This window comes from Manis javanica, chromosome 4, assembly GCF_040802235.1.
Source record: "Manis javanica isolate MJ-LG chromosome 4, MJ_LKY, whole genome shotgun sequence".
Lineage (NCBI taxonomy): Eukaryota > Metazoa > Chordata > Mammalia > Pholidota > Manidae > Manis > Manis javanica.
Window position 1 is genome coordinate 68,462,397 of NC_133159.1, and position 27,893 is coordinate 68,490,289.

At 36.9% G+C, this 27,893-nt stretch overlaps 1 protein-coding gene and 1 long non-coding RNA gene across 14 annotated transcripts in view; one reads left to right on the top strand and one right to left on the bottom strand.

The window, feature by feature from the left end:
• LOC108393041 (uncharacterized) overlaps window positions 1–27,893 on the bottom strand; it is a 165,292-nt gene that overhangs the window by 65,448 nt on the left and 71,951 nt on the right. The gene's annotated exons all lie outside the window — the stretch shown is intronic.
• ADGRL2 (adhesion G protein-coupled receptor L2) overlaps window positions 15,362–27,893 on the top strand; it is a 261,756-nt gene continuing 249,224 nt past the window's right edge. For 8 of the 13 annotated variants that reach the window (XM_073234182.1, XM_073234180.1, XM_073234181.1 and 5 more), the window contains exon 1: window positions 23,543–23,907. The gene's annotated coding sequence lies outside the window, so the exon portion shown is untranslated. Of the gene's footprint in view, window positions 15,471–23,542; window positions 23,908–27,893 lie in introns of those variants that run through there. The other 5 variants (XM_073234186.1, XM_073234185.1, XM_073234187.1 and 2 more) reach the window with 2 other exon arrangements.

The window sequence follows — 27,893 nt, forward strand, 5'->3', positions numbered from 1 at the left end:
ATTCTAATTTTAAAATATAATTTTTCGTAAAATTATGGGTGGCATTGGAATAAGGAGCCAGAATGAACACTGGGTCTTCCCCTTCTATGGGTCTCAGCCTAGGAAATGGAGGTTGATAACCCTGTTGAGAAGTATGTTAGGTAAATGTCATATTATCTCTGCATAAGAACCTCTAAACGTTTTAAATCATGAGAGACCATATCTAGAAGCCATCAATATTAACAACAATGCAACTAATCCTCTAAGTAGAGATATTAAGGTGCCTCCCATTTCCAGGATACCATGACCAATTCCCATATAAACCTGCAAAGAATCTTGTTTATGTCAATAATCTCCAGGACACCCTGTGATTCTCTGAGCGGTTTGATGTAACTTGCCTCATGACACATAATAAAGTCAGCTGAACTGAAAGAAAAGAATTCCTGTGAATATGATCTCACCTGTTAGCTCATGTGTTTCTTTCCAGTCAGAAAATAAAGTTTCCTGCCTAAAGGTGATTGTTAGACGAAGTAAGGCAAGATTGTAGAAAATCCTTAAACAAATAAATAGCACAACCTAGTAGAGCTACAGCCCTGCCAAAATGTAATGTGTCCTTTCAAATCAATTTTGAAATTAGACTCTCAAGGAAAGGAAGTGCTACCACTTGTCACAACATCTGCTGAAGTGCATTTATTTCCAGAAGAAACAATAGGACAACTCCAAGCACTTGGCTTGCAAACACCAAATTGCTGCAGAGATGCAGTTCCATAAATAGATATTTGGAAAAGTTTGTCACTCCAATGAAGTGATTTCTGGTGGGCTCTGCACTTGGCCATGCCCCCTGCCACTCCACAGTCCGGTAATAAATAAATACATGCATAAGTACATAAACAAATAAATAAATAAAGCTATTAAAATGATGAAACCTTACTATAACCTTTCAGCCAGAGATAAAAACTTATTGATTGGTGACTGCTGAAGGACATCATTAAACTCACAATGTTGGATTTCATTTCTTCTTCTCATATTTCATTTATTTATTTATTATTGGGTCACCCGCAGGCACGTCTGTACTGACTGACCCTGCTAGTTCAGCTATTAAAGAATTTCTCTCTCCAAGGAGGCCTGATGCAAACATGATGATCGCTTTGGCGGCTCCTATGATGGCCCATGAATAAAACATATGACAACCCAGCTGGAGCTGAAACAATTCACTATTTTGTTACCAAAGAGAATGTTTGGAAGCTCCTGGAGAGCTTCCCCATGCTAATCCCAGAGGCCTGGAATCCCATTCTTGGTTCAAACTAACCCACAGGGTTGTGGCTAACTATTGGCCTTAGGATCAATTACCCTACAATTCCTATTTAACAGGTCCTGATGCTAGGCATCGGATTTGAATGCTCCTCTAATTGTGGCAGAAAGCAAGTGTTTTCTGCTTCTAGAAGCCATATACTGTGTCCTAGACAGCAAAAGAAAATGTTGACTACATGAGATTTGGAAAGAAAAGTCTGAAGACTGAAGTAAAACAACTTTATCTATTAGAATATAAGTATATATATAGAAAGCGGCCATATTTTTTTTTTTTTCAGTGGTGTGTGTATTGAAATCAACAGGCAAAGTTAACTACTTGGTTCTTTGTGCTATTACAGAGAAGTGATTGGACATTTTTGCCCTCAGTTACCTACTCTGATCAAGACAAGTTTACAACTGTAACAAAAGAAAGGCTTGTGCTATAATCACCCGCACGGCAAATCAAAGAGGCAAAACCTGTCCCCAGTTGGGTGCATGTTGTTGGGTGGATAAAATCAGAGAGGAATTATTTAATGTGACCTTTCTCACACAACAAGAGAACAACTGTTGTTATAATTCAGGTTTGTTTTTAAAGCAGAGTCATTAAAAAACTGCTTATAACACATTTTTTTCCTGGAAATCTCTCCCTTTGTGTATTGGCTTTGGCCATTAATCCTCTAATTATGTTCCTGCATATATTTAATTTTTGATCTCCTGTAGAAGGAACCATAAAATGAACATTTTATATAAAGACGGTTTTATATTGCAATGTAACAGCTGCTATTGACTAAACAACTTTCTTGGGACTGTCTTTTGTCTTTCGACAAGTTCTTACCATCTATGACATATTTCATACTTTTACAGGGTTGCTATTATTCTTTACTTCAGTGAAAAAACTAAATGAGGTTCTGTACACTGGCAACATTTGGAAATGTAAAATATATTTTTTCATTCCCAGTAAAGTAAGCCTGATTTGGAGGATGTATGTATGTGTGGTTTTTGTAAAAATTTGGCATTCTATGAAGAACACTGTCAAAATACAGGGGCATGATTAATGTCAAATTATAAGTTAATGTCCAGGACACATCTACTTTTAAAATATTGTAAATAATAAAATTTACATCTACTGCATATTTATAAGATCTATTCTTTTATTATTTATGCATCTCTGTTGTAAGATTTAGGTAACTTAATTTAAATATAGTGTCTAACTCTCAGTAAATCATTATTGAAAAAATGTATTTAAAACTCTTGTGAAATCACAATCAAATCTCTTTCCAATAATTCTCTTAAAAATCAGCATCTATACACACTTCAGAATATTCAGTGAGAAAATTGCTGTTAGCACCTAACTCATCAACCTGGAATGAGGTGTCCTGCATAAGCACTTCCCTGAAAAATGTAACTTGCCCCCTTTTGCATTTTATAAAAATCAAATGAGATAAAGTATAGAAAAGTACTTTATATACTTTAAAACCCATCATAATAAGTAATATTACTTTTATTATGCTACAAACTTGCTTTTAGGTAATTTATTTCAAAAAAAAAGAACCTTAACAAAATATATACTTTATTGTCATTTTAAGCAGCATATATGGAATATGATTTTACCTGCATTTTTATAATTATCAACATTAATTGTGGAATTCTGAAGTTTTGCAAAAGTACCCTCTGCAATGTCTTAATAATGGCTCCACATTGTTAAGTCCCTTTAGTTCTTTTACTGGTGGTGTTCTGTCTTCTTGCTCTGTGAACCTGTCAAATGGGCCTTTTTGTTCTTTGTTCTCATCCCTTATTTTTCTTTCTAGTTCCCTACTCGAGTCTGTTGTGATTTGGGAAAATAGATAAATCCATGTGCTTGTATCTACACAGTAAAGAGGTCTGGGTGAGGGTTCAGCAAGTTCCTGTAAATCTGGGTGAATGTGTCTTATTATAAGACTTCTGGAATTTATATTTAGGTTACTAAATGTAAATTTATTATTTATTGAGTGGCCAGTGCGTTTCAGGTACATAACTAGGCAGACGTGGCCCACATCATCATGAAGCTCACAGTCTACCTGAAGAGACAAACAGAAAACACATGATTATCCAAATATTTGATTAGATTGGATAAATGTTATGAAGAAGATATATAGGATGTTCTAACCACATTTAAAAGTGACCATCTAAGTTAGTCTAAAAAGACTACCCAGTTAAACTGAGACTAGATGGACAAAGAGTAAAGTTAAGGGGGACAGATAAATTAGCATATAAGGAAAGTGTGTGGTTTTCAGATAACTTTTCTTTATTTCCAGAATCTTGTAACTAGGTAAAATGGTTAATTTTCTATACTTCTTAATAAATGGGTAGTTCAGTACATAATTTCTTTTATGTAATTTTTTTAAATTCCTTTGGGGACTGGCTGTAGTTCAACTTCGTTTTATCTGCTTCTCCTTCTAGAACTTGGGTAACTCCTCTCTAAATTCTCAATGTGGCTCTTCTGTAACTAGGCCACTTGTGTTGCCTTATCTTGAGGACACATTTCCAGTTCTAGACTGTATTCTACTCTCAGTCCGATCGTAGAATTCCCACTGATGCAGTCGGAGCTGTGCTTGTATATCTAGGGAAGTACACTGCCCTCTGTGTCACTGTCAGACTCTGCTGGCACAGAGCCTGGAAGCTCAAGAGGAGATGTGGGTCTCCAAGGAAACGTTGCTCTCCGTGGTGCCACACTACCAGTAGTGTGAATGGAAGCAGAGAAGATAGATGAAAGGAGAGGGCATGGCATCTGGACTAGCACCCTTTGTCCTGCCACCCAGGGCAGCGGAAGGAGGGGGTGGAAGGAATTACAAGAATTTTTTTTTTCTAGACTCTCTATTTCATAAAATCATCAACTTTATAGCCATAGATTGATTTTTTAATAATTACCATACCTCCTAACATATGCAAGGCCTGGGCAAGAGTACAAATGGAGGCCTGAACTTGGGGTCAGCCCTATTCCCTCCTGCTGTCTGCTCCACTTGGTACAGCAAGGAGCCTACCACACCTGTGTCTACACTCCGTCTCTTGCCTGTTCCCCACCCCAGACAGCCACACCCTTAGGAGGACTGATCCAGAGAAGAGACTCAAGTTGGCCCTGAAAGCGGGCTTCAGGTCCCCTGGACAGGGAATTTCTGGAAACACTTGCTCTCAACCACTCTCTAAACTGTCCAGCCTTAGATAATGGGGAAATTCATAATGGTTTCAAACTAAAGATACATGACTTTTAAGGATCAAAGGAATAAGCAACTTTTAAAGCTTGATTTTAAGTCAGTGCTTCTCAAACTTTGCATACACAAGAATCAGAGTTCTTGTTAAAATGCAAATTATGAGGCAATAAGCCAGGTGTGTGGCTCCAGATTCTGGGCTACTAACAAGCTCCCAGATGATGCCTGTTTGTAAACTACACTTTCAGTACCGAGGTCTGTGGCCATACTACTGACTTTAATTGTGTGTGGATGTGTCTGTGTGTATATATGCTGTTACATTGGGATATTTGAATAGTGTGTGTCAAAAGACATTTTTGCATTTTAATAGTGTGCGTAAAAAGAAATTTTTATGCTTAAATAGTTACGTGAAAAGAAAAATCACAGAGTAACATGAGTTAAAAAGACATAGCCATTAGAGTCATCATTATTCAAAAATTCTTGTTTCAGATGATGTCCAAGAAACAGCCTTTGATACCCATTCTCCTCCGTATCAGTGACATTGCCATGTCTTATCTTTGAATTGGGCTCTCAAGTGTTGCTTTGGTAGACTTCTAAAAGCTTAACGATTGCTAAGATACGTATTAAAGCCAATGGAAGACTAAATGTCTTCTGGTGTAAAAAAGAGGTTTTGACTATATTTAAACAGCAGTCATCTCTGAAATTTCCTCTCTAAATTCTTTTCTGCTTTCAACAAGCTCTTATATGTGGCCTTCTTGGATGGTACCCTTCTAACTATTAGATGTTTAAGAACATCTTCACTAGCTAAAATAACATTTGACTTAGAGTAATATTACTCTAGTGTCTTCTCTGCCATAATAACTATTTTCCTTCGTATTGCTCAAAATTCAATTACATGAAGAAGGGCAATGATGACACAGGTTGTTCTGTTAAAAGCAGTTTTGAAAGCTATCATAAATGTTATCACTTTTACTTTTACCTAGATGAAATGCATTTGGAAGTATATATATTTTCAAAAGCAACTTAATCCCAATTAAGTTAACCCCTGGACTTGTGGGAAATGACCATTTAAAATGTTAACACTGAACCAAGATTACATAATGGAAAATTTAAGGATAAATATATTTCTAGATTGTGTTATTCTACATCTTTTAAATAAAATGTGAAATATTCTGCTGGGTACTGGACTAAATCTCCCCCTGAGAGTTTATAGATTATTAACTGAAATGGCAGTTTTCTTGTTAGTCATGATCAAAGTGATTTGGAAATGTCTAAAAACATGTGAAAGTTGATTACACATTTTATTGCTGGCACCACATTGACTGGCCACCCATATGATGGAGCAATTGTGACTGTGGACTAATGCCAACTAGCCTCAGGGAAAGAGCACACTGAGTTGAGACCTTTGGAAAACACTTATTTGCTTGCCTCATTTAATCAAGTGACTTTTACAACTTTCCAGCTTTTAGCCTTATTTATTTCACAGAATGAGAAAGAAAAATATCTTATTTTTGTCATTTAAACAAAGAATATCTACTACTTAAAATTTTCATTTCAAGACACAAATACCTTCCTTTCTCAAGAAAGGTATCTGTTTTGGTAGACTCATAGACACCAAGAAGGGACTAGTGATTACCAAGGAGGAGAGGAGTTGGTAAGGGTGGGGGAAGGGAAAGGGGATTAAGAGGCGCAATAATTTGCAATCACAATATTGGTTGATCACGGAGACGGTAGTACAGCACAGAAATACAATTAATGATTCTGTAAAATCTTACTACATTGATAGATAGTGACCTCCCTGGAGGGGGTGAGGATTTCATAATATGGGTTGAACTACTGTGTTGTATATTTGAAACCAACATAAGATTGTATAGCAATGATACTTTAATAAAAAAAAAAGAAAAGAAATTTATCTGTTTGTTTTTCAATGAGACAAAAACCATACTTAACAGAGGAATTCTATCTTATCTTAAAGTAACCAGTATTTGTCTTCAGAATCAGACCTACCTCTGGAAATCCCATCCATTTTTCAAGACCCACCAAAATCCCTTCTCTTCTAGGAAACTTGTATTCCTCTAGTCAGAATTACTTTCTCACTCTTCTGTACTCTGACAATAGAATTTAGGCACATCTAATAATAATATGTTTTGCATATAACCTAATAGATATCCTTACTATTAGAAGGTGAGCTGCCAGGGAACAGAAACCATTATTTATTGCTTATTTTTTATTTAATTTGATTAAATTTAAATTTAATTAATTTACTTGTTTTTTTAATTGTTATTCTTCCAAACGAGCATAACACAGTGCCTTCTATTAATAGAGGTGAATATATAATGCTTGAATTAAATATTTATAATTGGCAGTGACTATGGATGAACGCATGCTGGGGGGATACACTTTATTCATTAAAATCACCAAATCATCATATTGACCTTTTAAGCAATGACCCATGGTAAGTGAATCTGATAAATAATTAGAGGCCTGGCAATGTTGCAAAATTTAACATTTGAATACAATTTGGATAAAATTATATTTTAAAATATGTTTTGTGTCTAATGAATCTCTTTAACAGAAAGTTTTAAAACTTTAATGTTTTGATTTTTAAAAATCCATGTAGTGTTTACCTCTCTCGCCTTGGGAATAAATAAAATTATGTATACTTAATGTTTAGCTCAGAGGAATTGTATTGCTGGTATGTCAAGTTACTTCTATTTGTATTCAAAATAGTATTTGTATTTTGCAAAATAGTGTATCAGCCAAACTAACACAAAGTAAAGAATATGCCTGATGATCATTTCTGTGTACTGCTCAGTATTGTAGGAAACTAAATAAGACAGGCCAATAGAGAATCAGAGCCAGTATTAAACAATGCTTATAATCTAGCTCAACTTTTAACATTTTGCTATACAATACATACATTTATATGTTTTCTTTTCTGCTTTTCTTTTTTTTTAATGGGTGACCTTGGCAACTTTTCCATTTTCCCTATTTTTAGATTAACAAGTCCACAGGCATCAGAGGAAATATATTCTGTGGAGTATTAGAATTTAAGCAATGGTATAATGATAATCTACCCCTGCAAACCAGAAAACTCTTCTGCAAACCAGAAAAAGCATTAAGAGGCTTTCAGATAAAACAAATATAAATTAGCCATTTAAATTCAGTCACTGAAGTCATAAAAACTTGGGTTTACAGTCTGGTCCTATCACTTACTCATTGAATGACCTTGTGGAAAGATACTTCATCTCTTTTAGATTTAATTCCCTAATCTGAAACCAATGTAGATGATAACAAGGCCTGCCTCATCGTTTGGCTGAAGGATTTTTAGCATTTAGCATTTACTTTCCGCATTTACCACTATGCCTGGCATAGAGCCCACCCTGAAACTGAGGTTGCATAGTGCGGTAGACAGATTTCATTCCTGAAAGCCAGACCTTGCCATCCATCAACTAGTCAGGCACATGTGCTTGTGAGCCTGTGTCTTTTCACCAATTGTTTCTGTTTTTGTTTACTCCCAGGCAAATGGGGACACCAGATTGTAGCAATTAGGCAAGAAAGTGAGAACCCTCAAAGTCAGAGAAAAAAAATCAAAGCAAAGACTTAGTCACTAAATCTTCCAGAAGGAAGGCGGAGAAAGAGGAGCAAAAGCTTGATGGATTAAATTCTGAATGTAGTTTCTTAAAAGGAATTTTTGTGGTAAGGAACAATGGAAAGATACCAAGTTACAATACAAACCCAAGGGCAGGCTTCATGGAAATCAAAGAAAGTGACACTTACAGGCACATTGTAGAATAAGGGAATGTTTGAAAAGAGAAAGCTATGTATTTACCATTTTGCTTGATCTACATATCAAAAGCATCTTCTAATCGTATATAGAAGATCCTTGCAGGAAAATGTTTCATATGAAAAATTAAAAAAAAAAAGATGAAATGAAAAAGAGAGAAGAAACTGCTGGAGGCCATGTCATTTTTTTTCATCCTATTTTCTCACAGATTTCAGGCCAGGTGTATAGCTCATGCAAACAAATACCTTCCCAAATCAGCACAAAAGCAAAAGAAGACACTGGGAAGTATGCATCTACCATACGCGATTGCGATAACCTAAGTGAAAAGTAGAAATGATCAAGGAAAGTTAAGTTGGCCTCAACACAAAAAGCACAGCTCAGTTTTTTCCGTCCAATAAACTATTATGTAATAAAAGCCCACCGTGCTTGTTAGGAAAAAAAGAAATTTTGCTCAGCTCACTTTAAAGACATATTTATATAATATATTGTTCTAAATATTCTGAATCCACAATATTGAAAAATTGAAAGTCAAATCTTCAATAAGTTGGAATCAAGTGATGAGTTATTTGAAAACCTACATTTTTCTACGTATGTATTACGTCTCTTCTCTAGCAGTCTCCTTCATGACAAAAAGTTTTCCTTAGCAAAGAGATATCAATCTTTACTGCAAACCAGTTAACAGAAGTTTATGCTCATTGTCTATATTGTTGTCTACCAGCAAAAAATGAACAAGCAAAAAGAAATTTCTCTTGGCATTTAACCAGCCCTGAAAGTTTTAGAAAAAAAATTGATTTCACTCAAAATGAAAGTTTTAAATTTGTCATATCACTCATTAATCGAATTGATTATATACTTTGATTCAAAATCCACATCAGGGTTTTAACGTGGCAGTTTCAGTAATGTTGCCTGAAGAAGGTGGAAATGCGTGGGGAACGTGTTGACCTTCTAGAAGATTCAGGTCCTAATCCTGACTCTGTTGTGTTCTACTTGTGACACTAGGCAACTGGTTCACCTTTCCTGAGCTTCTTATAAAATAGGGGGAAAAAATACCTATTGTTTATGTCACATTGTTATTGTGTGTGAGATGTGAATTAATTAATATGAGAATGACTCAGTGCAAGTTCCAAATATTGGGAGTCCAGCAAGATGTTAGTCTTGCTTCCCCAGCACACAGCTATCTAGACAACCATTCAAGGTGACCTCCCTCTCCCACACACGGTGTTAATTATCAAGTCCTATTATTCCTACCTTGTAAATATCTCTCAGTTACATCTTTGTTCATCTTCTTTGCACTTCTCAAGTGTTTAAAATCTCTCATTTCCTTTTTCCTTAACTAAAAATCATTTAAAAAATCACCCTTATCTGAGTCAACTACTGCCAACACATTCTTTATGCTGAATTATCATTCTAGAGAATAAAAGCAATCGTATTATTCTTCTGCTTAAAACTCTTCATGACTTCCTGATGCCCAGATGATACCAGATGCCAGATGATACCAGAAGGCCCATCACCGTAAGAAGTTCAACATCATTTTCTACCAGTTCTTACCAGATACCCTATGTAATAGATGCACTATACTACCCTTTTCCCCTGACTTCTGTCTTTGCACTTGCTGTTTCCTTTGCCTATGATGTATTCCCCACCTTCTGACAGGGAACAACTATTCATCTTTAAGACATAGTCGAAATGTCACCTCCCACATGTCGCCTTCTCAGAGCACATAGGAAGAATTTATCATTCCTGTAGGACTTATTTCCATTGTACCACACCATACTTTATTAATTACTTGTTTATATGTCTTTCTCTACACTGGAATGTGAGCTCCACTATAAGCGTAAAGCCAAGAATGTGGCAGGTAGAATTTGATAAATGTTTACTGAATTAGTGATGGAGAACACAAAAAAATCAAAGATAGTACCGTGGATCTGCTCCTGAATTAACATGTCTCAAGTCTGCAAGTGGCCTTTTATTTTTTACTGTGTATTTCTAGCCTCTGTCCACACAGGGAAGCAAAAGAAATGGAACTGAGATCATTATTTAAGAAAGCCTACCAACAACAATTACATTGATATTACAAGCAAATGTACCTTTGGCCTAAAGTATCCATTTTAAATGTCTCAATTTATTCTGATTGTTTAGACACAGCATGAACACAGAGGTATTTCTATTATTCTTAGGAAATACATATTTCAGATTGTCCATTCTTTCCTTTGGCACGCAGACACAAAGGCATGTGTGCAAAGCAGACTGATTTTGCATAAGGCTCTCATCACTGACATAAGAGAGTTCTCACTCAGCACACTCCATACCTTGGTTCCCTCTTTTACAGAAAAGTACCAGCCTCTATCTTCAGGAGGGTGTGGATTCAATGAGAAGATTCAGGGATGATCCCATTGTTTTTGGTTAAGAAAACAAGACAGAAAAGTAAAATACCCTTGTGTACAAATGCAGGAGCCCAGTTTCAGTAATTAACTTCGGTTAGTGCCTAGCATCGTGCTGACAGTGAATAAATGTTCTTTGCTGGTGATGAAATACTAAATATAAGAACCTGTGTTTCTAGTTCTGCACCATCGTAAAGCTGCTATTATTCAGCATTTATTAGGTACTCACAGAGTATGAGGCATAAACATGACAAGTAGAAAAAACACAGTCCCAAACCTCTAAATTACAAAAGACAGATGCACAAGAAAGTAGGTGGACCTCAAAATTGTTTCCAAATGGTTGTTTGTAGGAGGATTTAGAGAGTAGGAAAACTGAAGAAGGGCAGGGTGGGGTGGACAGGTCAGAGTGTTAGGAAATGGGAGGTGTAATAGGACTTAGTGTTTCCATAAAAGAAACAGGATAGGAGTCAGGCCAATTTACAGCAGCATAAAGAGTGAATGTGAAAGGCCCACTGGTGACAATGAGGGACCCAAGGAATAAGGAAGAGTGTTCTCCTATTGTCTTTCCATGCCCTCTTTGCTAGTAGGGGCACTTCCTCTAGCTTCTCTGGTGGGTAGTAAGACAGAAGTCATGATCGTTTTAAAGTAGGACACTCCCATGCTAATGAATGGTTTTGCCATTTACTAGCCTCAGTTTCCTCATCTTTAGAATAGAACAATAACACTTCAAAGAATTGACCTAAGAAGATGAAACATGTCAATAGCCCACACTGGTGCCCTGCACAGAGTTGAGGAAACAAATCCAGAGTCCCTGGAATCTCAGTCTAGTGTTCCGATATCCGAGTTCCAAGTTCCGTTTTTGTTTTTGTTTTTGTTTTGCTTTCTTCTTCTGTTTGGCAAAACGAGTTAAGATATTTCCTAGGAAGAAAAGATCAAGATTATACAAGCAATATTGGTTAATAAATATGTAGACAGGATTTATGCTAATGTTAAGGTTCTGTTTCCAACTGCATTGAGAGAAAGTGAGATTTTAACCTACTTAGTAATTTTTTTCTTTAGCAGTCATTAGATAAAGACTAAAAAAGTCTCAGTGGGAGCCTTGTAAAATGGTTCTTGGGGCCCTCAAGGGCATTTCTCTCAGTCTCTTCATCAACAGAGCTGGTCTATATCCTAAGTCTTATTTATAAGGAGGTTTTCAGGCAATTTCACACAGCTTCTCTCTGATGCAGCCCCAAAAAACATGTAAACCCAAGGGATTAGTAGCGATTTAAAGGGAAAACAGTGTAAAGTTACACCATGAACCGAGTCAGCGCAGCCGCCGGCTGCCCTGTTCCCTTGGGCTCCTACAGTGAATGAAATTTATCTAAGCTGCCCAGTCCACTCCCACACGGTCAGATCCGCAGCCCTTTGTTAACAACGCGCACGAGAGTTGCTCAAGCTCAGGGGGCAGCAGAGTCTATAATGACTGCACTGTAGAAACAATCAGGAGTTCACTATCTAGGAATGAAAACTTAAATCTCCTTTTATATTTCTTTGACAGTTGCAAGCAGGACTGTGTAGTAAACAAAATGTTTATTCTGGCAGTGTTGCATTCACAGGTGGTTTGGATACACTGATCGAGTAGGGCAGCAGCCTAAAACGGAAATGATACAGGAATCTCATCCGAGGGTCACATAGAAGTCTTGAAAATGCAACCATCATATTCCCCAAAAGCAGCCATCATGAGCCCGGCACACTTAACATTGATGATCTCATCAGACCATTAATTAATAAGCATAAATTAGGCTAATGAAATCAGATAGGGTCAGGAAAGGCAGCCTCCTTGTTAGCATTGCTATTTTCTTCATCATTTAATCTCTAACAGAAACTGAATTTGCTGCTCAAGTTCTAATTGAGCCTATTTGACTTCGACACATTCTTTTTTCTAATCGTTTCAAAGAGCCATTAAGAAAGTGTAATTGTGGAAATATTAAGAATCTATACAACACATGCAACACTGGGAAGATGGATAAAATCTGAACAGTTGTAGGCATATCCTGCTTCTTTGGTAAGACTAAACTGTAGGTAAAGGATATGGTGAAGAGGAATTTTTCCCAAGGCTGAGGTTTTTAAAAGGCAGAGATTTTCCATCCCCAAATGGCAGCTTCTTTAAATTTTTGACACACCTAATTTAGTAAATAATTAAACCATAATACATCTTTCTCTGCAAGGATAAGCACTACAGCGTGATCTGGAAAAGTAATGAGGATCAAAACTGGGCCGCTTGGCCCATAGAATTCTTGGAGCTGTGTAGACTTGACCTGGAAATGGAACGGGACGATCCCCTTCTCTGACGAAAGTGCACAACTGCTGCTCTATCTTAAATCTGCAAGAAATTGGTGGATGTGAATCTAATGTGACTTGGTTTTGATTTGAGGCTTCTCTTCCAAAGAAAGCTTGAGAATCTGCAAAAGGAATCAAGGGCAAAGGAAGCATGTGCTTCCCATTCTTCTTCCCACTAAGCAGCATGTGGAAAAGGGGAGCCCCGTGCAAACTGGAACTATTTGCAGCCTATTCCAGTGACTTCACTTGTTCTGCCTTCCGTTTGAACACAAGTGCCAAAAAAGAGACAGGAAGTATGCATTTCTGAGTAAGGGGTTAAACCAGAAGGATGTGGATAAAATTATAGTGTATTTCCTATCTGATAATATTGGATCTATTTTGAGATTCCTTATCAGTTGGTTATTGTGCTAATAATTGCCATTAAAATTAATACTACATTTTGGAAATTAGGCAAAGAGCTAACAAGTTTGCTTTTACACAGAGCTTTCCAAAAGCAATCTGGGTAACTTGTTTCTGGAATGCAGCTGTGTAACTTTTCATTAACATCTTGCAGGTGGGGCCTAATTTTAGTCTCAGTCTTGAGAAGGGGGAATTGTTTTCCTCGTGATAGGCACAGCACCACAACAGCAGCAAGCAGGTGGGGCTTTGCCATGCACTTATTTACTTCCCTGTTTTTAAAAAACAGTTGATTCATATCATTAATCATACAGTTTCTATTTGATTTTAACACGTCTTCAACAGAATAGTCTGGAGTACATTTGACCTACAGTTACTCAAATGTGAAACAAAAGCAATGAAATGGAAAATGATAAGAAAATGAGCAATGAATCCTAAATATAGTGGAGGAGAAGCCAGTGAATGAAGTAAAATTTAGAACTACATCTGTTTGGCTACAAAAGCATTTTAAAAAGCAACCTTCCAGATTCTAGTTTGGCAATCTGCAGTTGGCTCAGTTAGAAAGTTCAATATCGCTCTCTGCCATTGCAAGGAGGAAACTATCTGGGGAAGGGGGTGGTTGCTGGGAAGATGGAAGGTGAGGGGTCAGAAAGGACAACTGAAATGTGAATTGCTTTTCTTGCGAGTTCTTCCTTGGCCTTCAAATCTCAGGGAATGATGACTGGTAATCAGCTTGGAACTTTAGGTCCAAGGGAAAAACATATTTTAAAGAATCAGAGAGGGATTGATGACAATAATTTTTCTTTCAATTTGTTTAGGAAATATCTTTAGCTTTACGTGAAGCTTCCAGGGTGCAAATCCCATACCTTTGCTAGGTTTAATGTATTTCAGCACAGTGAACCCACTGTGTGTCTCTCTTTGGGTTTGAGGACAGTGTGACGTGGCCATAATACTGTGTGTCATCTGGCTTAAACAAGCACTTTTGACTTCTGCCCTGTGGGGTGTGTGTGAAAATTCCATTACCTCCTCAGAGAGGGAGCAGCTCCATGTGCATATTTGTTTCTTTAAGTTCAGTCTTTTGGAATGGATGGAATTTGTGATTATGCCGTGTGGACTTCTATTGTTCTGAACCTTAAAATAAACCTCTTCTTGAAAGCCCTCTCTGGACCTTGAAGGTAACCATTCAAGGGCTTTGCCTTTAGGAAGATTCTTAACCTGGAATACAGGTTTGTTCATGCTTCAGGGTGTTTATGAACAAAGTTGCTGGTTTTTGGATTTGGATTTTGTTTTCTTTTTCCCAACAGATTTTTGAATGTGCATTTCTTTTTGTTTTGGTCAGGAGAGAGTCATAGCTTTCCAATGATCCCTAAGAGGATTTAGAGCCCTCAGAAGCTTAAAAACTATTGCCTTATACATAATGCTTTCAAATATTGCCTTTAATATGAAGGAAATACAGTAGTTTACTTTGGCTAATGATTGTAACTAAAGTATCATATTTGTCAGCCTTCCTCTTATAGTGAGTCTCAGTCTGACTTAGAACTAAGTTTACACCATAAGTCTGCCTAGTTCCTTTCCCTGGGTTACCATAATTTTTCCCTTATCTCTAACCTGTAACTATGTCAAATGAGCATCTAAGAAGATACTAAATTTTTAAGATCTGTTTCTTTATTCAATAAAGATTTGTTAAGCACTGACTATATTTAAGGTACCTCTGGATTTCAGAAATATACAATACCATGTCTTTCTTAAGAAGTTCCCAGATCTGTAGCAGAGACAGTCAACCAGGAAAAGAAATCCAACAATTGATCTCTCTGTAAAAGGGGAAAATTTGAAAACTTTAATGTGGGTCCTCATATTTTCAACATATGTTGCACATCCTCATTTTGAGATGTAAATGCAGAAGTTAAAAACAAATGACTGTGCACCTCTTGACACTATGACAAGAACCACACCACGCCCAAACCTGTTAGTTCTGCCATCCCATTCCACCCACCTGCAAGAGCTTGTGGAGAGGGGCCTTATGGGTGACAGAATGGAGGAATGGAACTTTAGAAGTGGCTCCCATGTATGGAATGGGAGGGGAGATGATCAAAAGGCAAGAAGGAAGCGATTGTTTGAGACCTACGCTGCGTAAGTATTTTTGACTGATTTGATCTTACAGATTCCCGAAAACTCCATCAGATTATGATTTTGCAACTCTCTTGAGGATAGTAGTCCTGGAGTTTTCACAAACACAACACCCTTTCGTTTTACTGATAAGAACCAATCTTTGGATGAGATCTGTCTCTTGTAGATACCAGAAACTCAAACTCTGTCATTATTTCTTCCATTCCCCAACATCTCAGACTCTTCTAACTCTGTCCCCAATTTTTCTTTGACTCTAACTTATTCATGGAAGTAGGAGGACAAAGCAAAAGAGAAATAAGTTGATATATAGTATTTGTAATACTCTTTCACTGTGACCTGGACTACCAGCAGCAAACACCATGGATTTGATCTTTCCAATATTCACTTCATTTTGACTCTCATTCAGAATGTAAAATTCAGTACCCAACTTTTATTCATCATGAAATCCAGGACTATTTTGAGAGGATGAAATGGAGTTGCAGCCCCAGTTCTAGGGAGTATAAAAGGTTGTTTCGGCTATCAATAGAGAGGGACCAGTTTTTGAATGTTCCTAGTTAAAAATCACAGACCTGGCAACCTGCCTTCCTCACTTATAGGTTTTTCATTTCTTTGTAAATGTTTCCTACCCTCCTCTCTAGGCAAACCTACACTTTTCCTGCTGAGATTCCTTAAGTCATAGAGCAAAATGTCACCTACAGGAAACATGTGATTCATTTCACTCATGCTGGTTGGTACACTCAGAATTGTACTTCAAGAGGGTTATTTCCCGTTTTTAATCTAAACTTTACTGGGCTGCCTGCAGTGGAAGCCTCAACCACAGCTGCTGAAATAAAGTCTTTACAGAAGCACTTAGGGAAGACCTGGCTGTGCTGGTGCTGCCTCGGAAGAAGTTCCAGTCAGCAGCAGGGTAAAATTTATGGGATGCATATGAGATTTTTGGTTTTTTTAAAGAGCACACATGGCACAGAGCATTCAAATGCATTCAGTGAAGACTGTACATACTTCCCATCCAGCGCAAGGAAGGACGGGCAGCAGCAAATTTGAGAGGCCACTGTTTGGCAGGACCACACAAGGAACAGACAAATAAAATGAAACCTGTTTAAAGACTGAAAGGGAAAGAAAGAGATTCTGCAACTTCAAATGGGGAGCCCTGCCAACATCTAATTGTTATCGTTGGTCCTAGGTTCCATCTTTAGAATTTATGGGTATCAGGCTCTGCTTATTTTCATTAGCCTACAAATTGAGTGTGGATAAATAACGCTTTGGCCAAAAACTCTGTAAGCACATGAGAATCTCTACTCTGTCAAAAAGAAATAATAAATTAAAAATAGAGAGTATTATGATAGCTCATACCAATATGTTTGGGTAATGTCTACACTTAGTTTTCTTTTTTTAGACATTTAATTATTTAGAGGTAAGGAGAAATGAGGCAAAATGGCTTTTATATATATATTTTTTACTCGAATTAGATAAAGTATTTTAAAAGTGTTTATGCCCATCCTGTCCAAAGGAAGAGCTGATACTCAGATAACTTAAATCAGGTGGGATACCAGAAGCCTTGGCCAGCCTCCACCCTGCAGTCAGCAGTGCTGGACTGATTGCTTTGAAGTCAGGCTATGGTAGCCATGTAGCTTTTTGGATTCCTGTTAGATAAATAGAGATGGGGAAACATCAGTAAGACACAAATCAGCTTATTAAAAAAAATGAGAATTGGTGACATTAATGATAATATACCTGATATTTCAGTTACTATAGCACATTGTGATTTTTGAAGTATTTACAAGATGATTTGATCTTTCTAATAATCTTTGCAGGAAGATAAAGTATTTTCATGTGACTTTACAGAATAAAGAGTTAAAATCAGAGATGTAGAGTGGTAACAGGCATATTTTTTTGGTAGTATAATACTTAATAAAACATTCACTTTGTTGTCAACACAATATAAATTCGAGATTTCACATTTAAAAAAAAGGGATTCATGTGATCAAAACCGAAAGTTTCTGTGATGAATGCCTTTGCACTGTTCACCATGTAAGAACTTATTCACTATGTAAGAATTCGTTCACCATGTAAGAACTTGTTCGTTATGCTTCAGAAGATTGGAGACTGATGAGAATTAGGCTTGAGATGGATTAATGATTGTGCATTGAGCATTGACCCCTCTATATAGAATTTTATTGTTGTTAACAACCATTTGATCAATAAATATGAGAGATACCTCTCAAAAAAAAAAAAAAGGATTCATGACTTACCTAGAATAGTTGAAATTTCTGGAACCACCGGATAACACCGGGCCCATGCCCACCATGGCAGCACAGTGCCACTGCTTCCTGTAGCCTTATTCCCAGTCCTCACTCACTAATCTTTACTTGCTTGGCCTTTTTAGGCATCTGATTTTGGCACTCCTGGTGTGAAGGCCTTTCATAAGGCCGTGACTTGAGGTCATGACAGAGGTAGACCTAAAGGGCAGGTCTCCTGCTGCTTTTGTTTTTATCAAGGACTGTGTTGCTCCCACATTCTTCTCCCTCTCCTCCAAGAAACTTCTGCCTCACTGAACTCAAATTGTCAAAGTGGTCGCTTGCCCACGTGCCCCATGCGGTTGGTCTTCCTTATGCTTTTCATACTGTGAGCTTGCTGATGTCCCCTCTCTTGACTGAGCCTCAATCCCAGCACTCCACTCAAAGGTGCCCTGCTCTCTGCAGCCATCTCAAAGCTCACCTGCAGCTTCTCACCCCTCCCCATGCCATCATGTATTGAGTCTGTCATTTATTCAGTAAACGTCAGATGAGTGAATGAAGAGAGGAAAGAGTAGTATTCTACCAATGCATTAGGCTGCATTTGACTTAGTCTCCTTCTCAGGTCTTTGCTGGGGTGGAAACATGGCTTCCTTCTCTATTTAGACTGTGGGTCAGATTATTGAATAACAAAGTATTTAGGGACAATGGCATTGTGCACCACCTATCACAGGTAAGGTGGGCAAACTGTGAGCAACTTCTCTTTGAGATAGTCCAAGACGAAGGTGGTTGATTCAGTATTTTTAACATTTATTCGTCAAAAATGCTCATTGCTTGAACAGAGAAACTCATGTTTCCTTACCATTTTAGTTTAGTAAATAGGGAAAACATTAGTAAACAGGGAAAACATTGCTACACAGTCTAGAGAAGGCAATACTATGCTTTCCCTCAGCAGGGGACAAATTGGTGCCTGACAGGAAAAATTACGTGTCAAAAATTGATGCAGAAAGATAAGGACTGGCCCCGGTTATTGATTCATTCCACAAACATTCCTTGACACCTACTGTGTTCAGTGTTCTGACACCAAGCTTGGCCCTGGATATAAGTAGATATTTAAATAAATAGGAACAGCAAATATATATGCATATTTAAAAGATATAGGTGATACAAATGAGACAGAAGTCAGCTCTGACAATGAAATCAACAACAATGCTATAAGTTGACCCTTGAGTCCTAACAGATACAAATATATTTTGTACTCACTTTGGATGGGATATTAAGGACTGCTTAGCACTACAAAATAAATTAGGATATGATCTATGCCCTCATACAAAAAAACACTTAAAAACATAGTGGGGACATAAAGAAAGCATGCAATAGATGCAAATAAATTAATAAAGACATGTAGTTTCCAGATTCTACCTGAGTTTCACTCATAGCTCAATTATTTGCTAACAGTGTGACCTGGACAAGTTGCTTAACTTCTCTGTGCTCCAGTTTCCTCCTCAGTTAAAAGAAGATGATAATATTATCTACTTCATAGAGTTGTGGTAGTAATAAATGAGATAATATGCATAAAATATTTTGCAAATACCTCGTACCAAATAATAAAAAATTAGCTATTAGAATTATTATATAATATAGATAAGCCCATATAATATTTTTCTTGGAAATAGCCAACATCAAAAGAAGGATCACATATTAATAATATTTGTATTAATAATAGCATTAAAAATAACATGAAAACTTAGATAATTAAAACAAAAAAGAAACCTCATACCTAACATGCCTTGCATCATTTATGCTTGAGTTTTGCATTTTATTCTCACTTATCTCAGATAATGAAACTAGACCAAGTCCCATAATTGCTCTTCTGCAACTAACTATTCAGTAGTCAATTTCTTGAATTTTTCAGTGAGGTTCATCTTGAGCTGTAATGCATTAGCATAAAACTACTGTGTTCATGCTTCTAATACTGCATATTACCAAAGAGAACGATTCTCAGATTTTTACTTTCAAGCACTGATTAAAATTGTGAATCTTAAGTTTTCTGTTATACACACACACACACACACACGCACATATCCCTTTTAACATTATAGTATGTAAGTTATTTTATACTCTCCATCAGAGCCAAAATGTTCTTCTGGAAAAAAAAATTTCTCAAAAAGCCTTTATTTCCTCCTAATTCTTTGGTTATTCCTCTGAAATTCATATGAAAATCATGCGTTAGCCTTTTTTAGATAGAGTAAAATAAGATTTTAAAAAATCTTTTACATTTGGGGGACTTTACATTGTCTTGATAACATATCTTCTTTTCATTCTGTGCTTACCTAGCAGAAATAATATTAGGCCTTTTTATGTAATAAAAATATGTACTATTCTATAAAAGAATTAATACAGCTCTTAAAACACAACATAATAAAAGTACAATTAGGGAAAAGTATCAACAGAATATTGTAAGATAAGGACATCATTATTTTCTAATATCCACTCAAACTGGAATAAAGTTACCAAAAAAAAGCTATTTCCTCTTCTAAAAAGATATTTTACAAAATTGGCTAAAACCATCAAATTTCCATCTCAAAGAAAAAGACCCTGTCTTATATTACCATTTTTGGACTAGCACATCTATGTTTTGAGATTTCATTGTGAGCAGCTTCAGAATTTCTCCCTGGCTGAATCCTGGGCTCTCTGTCATGTTCTTGGGCAACACCTCACACCACCACACTTTTACTATCACTTCCCTTTTCCCCTGTTCAAGTCTTGTTTCCCAGACTGACTTTAAAATATTCATGATTTGTTATAGAGAAATTTAGTCTATCTTTTATCTGGTACTGCCCATCAGGTTGTGTCCAGAACGACCTTGACATTGTCAACCTGAGTGCCTCACCCAGATTTATCTAGTTGTTTTCCTTAACAAAAGAATCATTCATGTGAAACGTAAGGGTTCTCCTCCTGAAGGCTAAGAATTTGGATTTTTTTCTGTTTTATAAAAACATTGTCATGAAACATTTTTCCCTCACCACCAAGTAGATTTTTCTCCAAAAAAAATATTTTTAGGTATGTTGTATATGTAAGCCTTTGTGCAGAACAATTCAATCTTTACTTTACTTCTAATAATTCCCATTACAGGAAGTGAACCCCAGGAAGGTGAAGCAGGTAGCTACATAAATATCTCCAAATGATTTCAGGAAAGAAAACTTCAGATGTGCTCATGGAAACTCTGCCAATTATTGTTGAGGTATACAGAGAAGGGGGCAGAGTCAAGAAAACAATATGAGTCAGCGCTAAGCTGATTTTATTAGGAAGGAAAGATTCTAAGAACTGCAAACCGATCAGTTTGACATCACTCCCAGCTAAACAGAACAGATTATTAAAATAAAAGTGAGTATTTTGAAAAGATGGCAGTGACTATTAAGAATCAGTATGGGTTCATTGATAACAAAGCAGCCCCGATTTACTTTAACTCTTTAAAAAAGAGTATAACTGAATTTTGGCAAGTATTTTAATCAAAATCCTCATACATTCTTGAAGACAAGTTAGAGTTAGTTTATAAGGTGGTTAGGCAGTTTCCAAAACTGGCAGAATTGCCCCTTTAAGAGTGATTAAGAATGAGCATTGGAGTCACAGAACCTTGGGGATTCAAACTGAAGCCCTACAACTTACCAGCTTTGTGAATTTGTGCAAGTTGCATAAACTTCCTGAGCCTTAATCCCCTCAACTGTAATGTGGGATTAAAACTATCTATGTCATAAAGATGTTGTGCTTCTTAAGTAACACATGTACATGAAGAGCTTTTTTACCTATCCTTAAATAAGTACTCAATAAAAATGATAGGTGTTATATTTTAGCCCCATTAGCTAAGGCTGATCGTGGTCAATCTGAAGAGAAGTCTCTGAGAGGTGCACCAGCACTTTTTTTATTTTTGGCCTGTGATTTGAAAGACTATGAAAAATAATTACATTGGTAATCTCCTTGCTTCTGGTATCATCACTACCTTACATAGTGCATGATCCATAGTAGCTGTTCAGATGTCTTTTAAATAATGACACAAATGAAACATAGTAACCAAGACACTGGATAGCAAAATCAGATTCAGAAATGCACACATAATAGAACCATTGGTCCAGGACCAAAGTTGAGCATTAATACATAAATACAAGTCCACTATTTCTATCCAAAACATCAACTGCAGCAAGAACAAGTGGCAAGGGACTTGATTAAACAGAGGTAGTATGACAAAGATGTAGACATTTTAGTTTTGTAAAAGTTTAAGAACTAAGGAGATAATAATATGCCAACCCCTCCTCAGAGTATATTTCCTACCTTCATAAAATTCCAAATTATTAGAGTACAGAACAAGGCAGGCATCAGTACCCATGTACTTTGCATAATTAGACCACATCTCAAGCAAATTCAATTCTGATGCCACATTTAGGAGATACATAGATGAACTGGAATCTATCCAATATGGTGAGAAACCTTCAAAGCCATCTCATATTAGAATGATTAAAGGGATGTTCAGTCTGAAAAAAGAGTAGACTTAGGGAAAAATGATAGCCATTTTTCAAATAGTTGAATAACTTTCATGTGGAATAGGGATTAAATTTACCCTCAAAGCTTCATGAAGCTTCAGAAAAAAACTCATACCAAAGAATAGACAATTCAGGAAAATACTGGTCAACAATAAGGAAGATCTAAAATGAAAATAGTTTGTCTGAGACTTAGTAATGTATTCTCTTCAAAGTTACTTAATTTCAATTTATTTAGCAAATTATTACCATTCACGTTATATTTAAACTGTGTATAAGCTCTGAGAGGAAGGAAGCTTTCAAGAGTTTGTAAGTTAGTTGATTTATATCATCTATAAAGTCCACATGTGCAGTTATAAATGTACCGTTAAACATTTGCCTAGCAAAATTTTATTACATATCAGTTTTGTGCTAGATGATAGGCACGTTAAAGAAAAGGCAATTATTATATAGGAAATACCTGCTTTGGGTAGGATATTATACCAAATTTGATACTTGAAATTAAATCAATCAAAAAAAAATAGTTTGCTTGATTTAAATGTCACTGAGGAATTGAAGAATTGAGGGGTCACAGTGAACATTGATGAAGTGGATGAAAATTTTAAGTCAAAGAATATGCCATTTATATCTATTGAGCTCTATATTTTCTAGATTTTATTCTGATCATGTGAGAATGATTAATAAAACATAATTTTGGCATGTTTCTAAAATCTTGTCTTAGCCACTTCCATACCTGAATTTCATATACACATATGCATATAGATATGTATCCAGTCAACTTTTTAAAATACCAACATTAATTTAAAAAAAAAACACTGAGTGTCAGCTGTCTACTTCTCCTTAAGGAGCAAAAGAGTTCTTTTCTTAAGAAGTTTACAGAACACTTCTCCTATTATCCTTTTCTCTTAAAAAATAAAAGGATTATGTCTAACAGGTGTATTGATCTCCTATCAGAAACTTTAAAGACCAAATGCAGAGCATATGCAGTGATGTTCAATTTAACTGGGGAACTCTGATTTGCTTTGCATATTGTCTTGCAAGTGCTTGCTTTAAAAATGTTTAAAATATAGTACTTCTCTATGCTTAAAAAAGCTGAATTTTTAAGGAACAAATATCAAAAAGAATCTATTTTTCCTAAATGGTTAATTAGGAGTTTCTAAAAAGGAAACAAACAGAAAGTGGTAGAACTGCCCAGTCCTGCTCAATGCAGCCCCATCCTGATTCAGCAAATAGGTATTTGCCAGTAGCAGTGAGCATTGTGTGCTACAGTGATCGTGCTGCTTAACTCGATACTGTTCCCACACCTCTGTTAGTCGGTCCCAGTGCGTGGGTAACTCATAAAGTCACTGGGTACCTGAGCGAAATATTGAAAGCAGTGGAGGTTATGAGAGTTTAGAGACAGGTGCAACTAGCTACATGACCACAGCCACACACACCCCTCTTAAAATGTACTTGGCAACAGAATTCATGCCAGTATGACACTTGTCTGCATAGGAAATTCATGACCAGACAGAAGGGCAGGATTTGGATCATAATAGTGTTTTGACGGTGATCTTCCCAGAAGCCTCCCAGGAAAGGCTCAGTACTCCTTTCTCACTTGTCTGCCAATTGGAACGTGAAGGGAGCTTGTTCATTGATGTTCTGTGTGGACCCAGAAGTACTACTGATAAGGTAAGGGCAATTATCTCTTGTTTTGATCACTGGATATATATTACAAAGCGATTCCATTCTCCATCTGTCCTTTCAAATGTAGACTTTTTGAGGCCATCTTGGCAGTGTATTTCAGTATTTTGAACTTGAGGGATAGAACTGTTGAGAACTTGCTCTATAAAGAGCCATCCAGTCCCTGCAAAAGCTGTCTGTGCAGTTTCTGGCTAATGGGAGACAGCAAAACAAGGACGGTACTAAACCGTGGCTGAGTGGTGAGGAGTGACTTCAGAAGAACGTGTCCAAGCAGCCCCTCTCCCAGGTCCTACAGGATGATGTTTTTTTAGTAGCCAGCTGTATTCAGAGATTTAAATTTATGAAAAGAGAATTGCAATGATATCTTAATTGCTCTAAAGACATCTTTTCAAAGGAATTGTCACAGAAACAGTTCCTTCAGAGGAACTGAGAAACCAAAGGGAGATGGGCTTTATTGTGAAATAGCTGAGGAAAGCCTTCTGCCATAGCAGTTAACGCGTGTGAATCTCTTTGGCAAATAACAGTCTCTGTTGCAGTACCGCTCTGTTTGATGAGGATTCAAAAAGTCTTAATCAAATCTAGCAATCATTGCTATTTTTTCTCTCCTAATCTGCCTGATCCTGAATTATGAGATCCTTATCTATTAAAATAAAACATTTGTTAAAGCCTTTTCAAAATTAAGACTAAAACCATCAAAACTAATTGTTTGCTGGTATCAAACAATTTTTTTAAGTTTGATGAATTGTTTGTAAGCACTAATCAAGTGGGTGGAGTCATAAAAGGGGGAGGAAACCAACTGAAACAATGTATGTAATTTGTTTGCATTATCATTTGAGATAATTACAAAGCCAGCCTTCAAAAGCGGTTCTTTATACCAGAGGAGGGGAAAATGGAGGAGAGGAAAAGTACAAGAACACCCAGCAATTGTCAGATGCAATCTAAAATATTGCCGGATTCACAATTGTCGAACATTAGCGTTACTAAGAATGCCAGGGACAGAAGTGTCACGTTGAATGTAGAGTGATGACTTCATAGGAAGGCAAAGCTGAGGATATGACCAGTTGCAGTCACAGAGAAATCAGCTTTAATTAATTTGAGTGCCAGCTCTGTGTATAATTACACAGCATGAGAGTTTGCATGCAAATGCGGAAACGCTGATTGTTCAAATACTTGCACTTGCTCATTAATACGTTGGGACTAAGCAGGGCTGGCAAGCAGACAGGGTACAGCACACCCGGTGCCTGCAGGCTAATTTGTATTATACTGTAGTTAGCAAACAGATTTCAGATGTTTCTCCTTTCTTTAAATAATAAGCACAAAAATGTGTGTGTCATTTTCATCAGGGACATACCTTATTTTCTTTCTGATTAAAATAAAGTGTTTTGGGTTTTTAAAAAAAATCTGAGGGTACACTAAACGCTGCTGTAACATTGACTTATAAGACTATTTGACATCAGTAACATTACTGTTATATTTTTATTTGACATTTCATGTAATTATCCAAAACAGCCATAACTGGTGAAACCGTATTCAAAAAAAGGTAAATTTATACTTAAATCCAAGGAGGAATAAAGCAATAGTCACAGTTGAATTGTCTACTTGTCTACCGAATCTAGTACCTTGTGGCCAGCATCAGTAAGGATCAGAGGCTTCAGGAAAAGGATTAATTCCTTTGAGAAAGCTTACCCTTAAATGTAATAAGTGAGATTTTCCAATCTGACCTCTGTAACTCTTAGCAGAGATCAGTTTCAGCCAAATTCCCAAGTTCCTTGACAATGCCCCAGGGAAAAAGCTTCCGAAATCACTACCCCAGGAACATCTGATACTTTCTTCAGAAAATAGTTTAAGAAAATAAGGAATTTGCCTATGTCTCCAAAATCTGATTCTACTACCAATGCTACCTATTTTCTTAACAATATTCCAATGCATTTCAACTCTACAGATATTTGTGAAGCACCTCTTCTGGCCAGACACAGTGAGGCAGAGGACATACAATAGTAAGCAAGGTGAACACAGTCCCTACATTTGCCATTATTTTTCTCATGAATGTTGTACAGAGGAATCTAACTCAGTTTCCCTGGGATATATATCTTATTAGTGGTTAGTGCCTTGGAGAGGCCCACACTGCAGAAACGTGAACCTGTTGCCTTCCATAAACAGTTCTCATGGCCTTTCTGGGAGACTAACTTCCTCTCTGACATTTCTTCAAACCTCTTCTTGTGTAATATGAAACTGCCTCTGCCCCAGGGTTGAATGGAAACTGTAATAGATGTGAAAGAGCCTATCAGAAAAGCCCCAAAGTTTTACAATAATAGATTGCAGAGGAAGGCTCTCAATGAGCTTCTCTGAAACCCTTAATCTGTAAGAATAGTCATTTCTCCAGGAGGAAGGCTGGACATGTCACATAGATGGATTGAGGATGCTTCACACCATTGGCCTGACCAAAAGCAGGCAGTCATCTACCGATGTGTTTCTCCATCATTCAGTATATGACATGCTGAGAAATACCCACTAGAGAGCATGACCCTTCCTTCCTAAAACCTCTGTTCAAATATTCCACTGCCAAAGACTTCCTATAGATATGTGATATGTGTATAGGAGAAAAAGTGACAGTAAAAACACTCACACACACCACCGAGGCTCCTGCTCCACTTTAAAGTGGTCCTAACCCTCTCATCCTACCTACAAAAAAATGCAAAAAGGAAGGAGAAAATCCAGGGTAGTGAAAGAACTCAAGGGTGTCTCCATGCTGTACAACACAGTAACTTGGAAACATTGGTTTTCAGGAGTTAACTATGAATTGCACATACCCTGAATTCAAGCAACTTTTCCTCCTAGCTACCAGGATCAGAAAGCAAAGGAAAAAAAGCAAAAAATAAATGCCCAAAATACATATACATTAAGAAAATTGTATCTGGCTAAGGCCAGATATTTAGAAACATTTACCTGTGGGTATATTGATATTTTCACCAAGGAGAGCAAAAAAACCTTAGAGGATTTGTCTGCAGGAAGTCACTTGGAATGTGAGATTGTGGTGGTATATGGAAAGACCATTATTTGTTGATTATGCAAGTAATTTCACAATGATGAGGTAGGAACGAGAGAACATAAATCCATAGGGAAGACAGAAGAGGACTGACTCCGAAGACAGAAAGTGTTCATGAAACCTGAGGCAGCTGTAGTCACAGTCCTGGAGGAAGCCGGTAACCCAGTGTAGAAGCACACACACACCAGGGTGATTCAGAACAGTTCCCTGGGTTGATCATTACAGAGTGAGAACTACAGACAGGCTGACAGCAGCTCATGATTCAGCAATGACTGAGTCAACAAGAACTGTTTCCACAGTTTCCTGGGTGCAGGATACATTTTTCAAGGGCATGAGAACAATGAAGGTGAGAATAATCAGAAGCAGGAAATGTGTGGAGTGTCTATTCAGAAAATGGAAGAGAAGAAGTAAGGCCAAAAAAATTTTTTTAGGAAAATGGAGATTTGCCCATGTTTGTAGGGGACAAAAGAGTTACTGGAGCAGGAGCAGTTGGGAGTATAAGGGGAAATGTGCCTTTACCGAGACAAGAATTGGAGACAGTCCAGGTAGCTGTGCCAGCTATGGAGATTTTTTTTTTTAAATCTTATTTCAAGAAAGGAGAGGAAAAGAATACGGTGACTGAGAAAATCTGAAGTGGAGGTGTGGAAAGTAGTGAGAGTGTCTGATTTACTGAAGACTTTGGTAAGAGCATAGGAAAGGGTGGATATGACATGGAGAGAAAAATTACTTCTTACTTGAAATAATAGAACAAAATGATTTATAGTGAAATTAGGTGAAAAAATGAGGGAAAATGGAGAAATGGAAACTAGTCATGGTAAAAGCTTTTTAAGACACTAACTCATGCCAAGATCAGTGAATGATAGACCTGGGTTTGGGATTACCTAACAATCTGTAAATTTATGTTCTCCAGTATCAGTACACCTAAGGT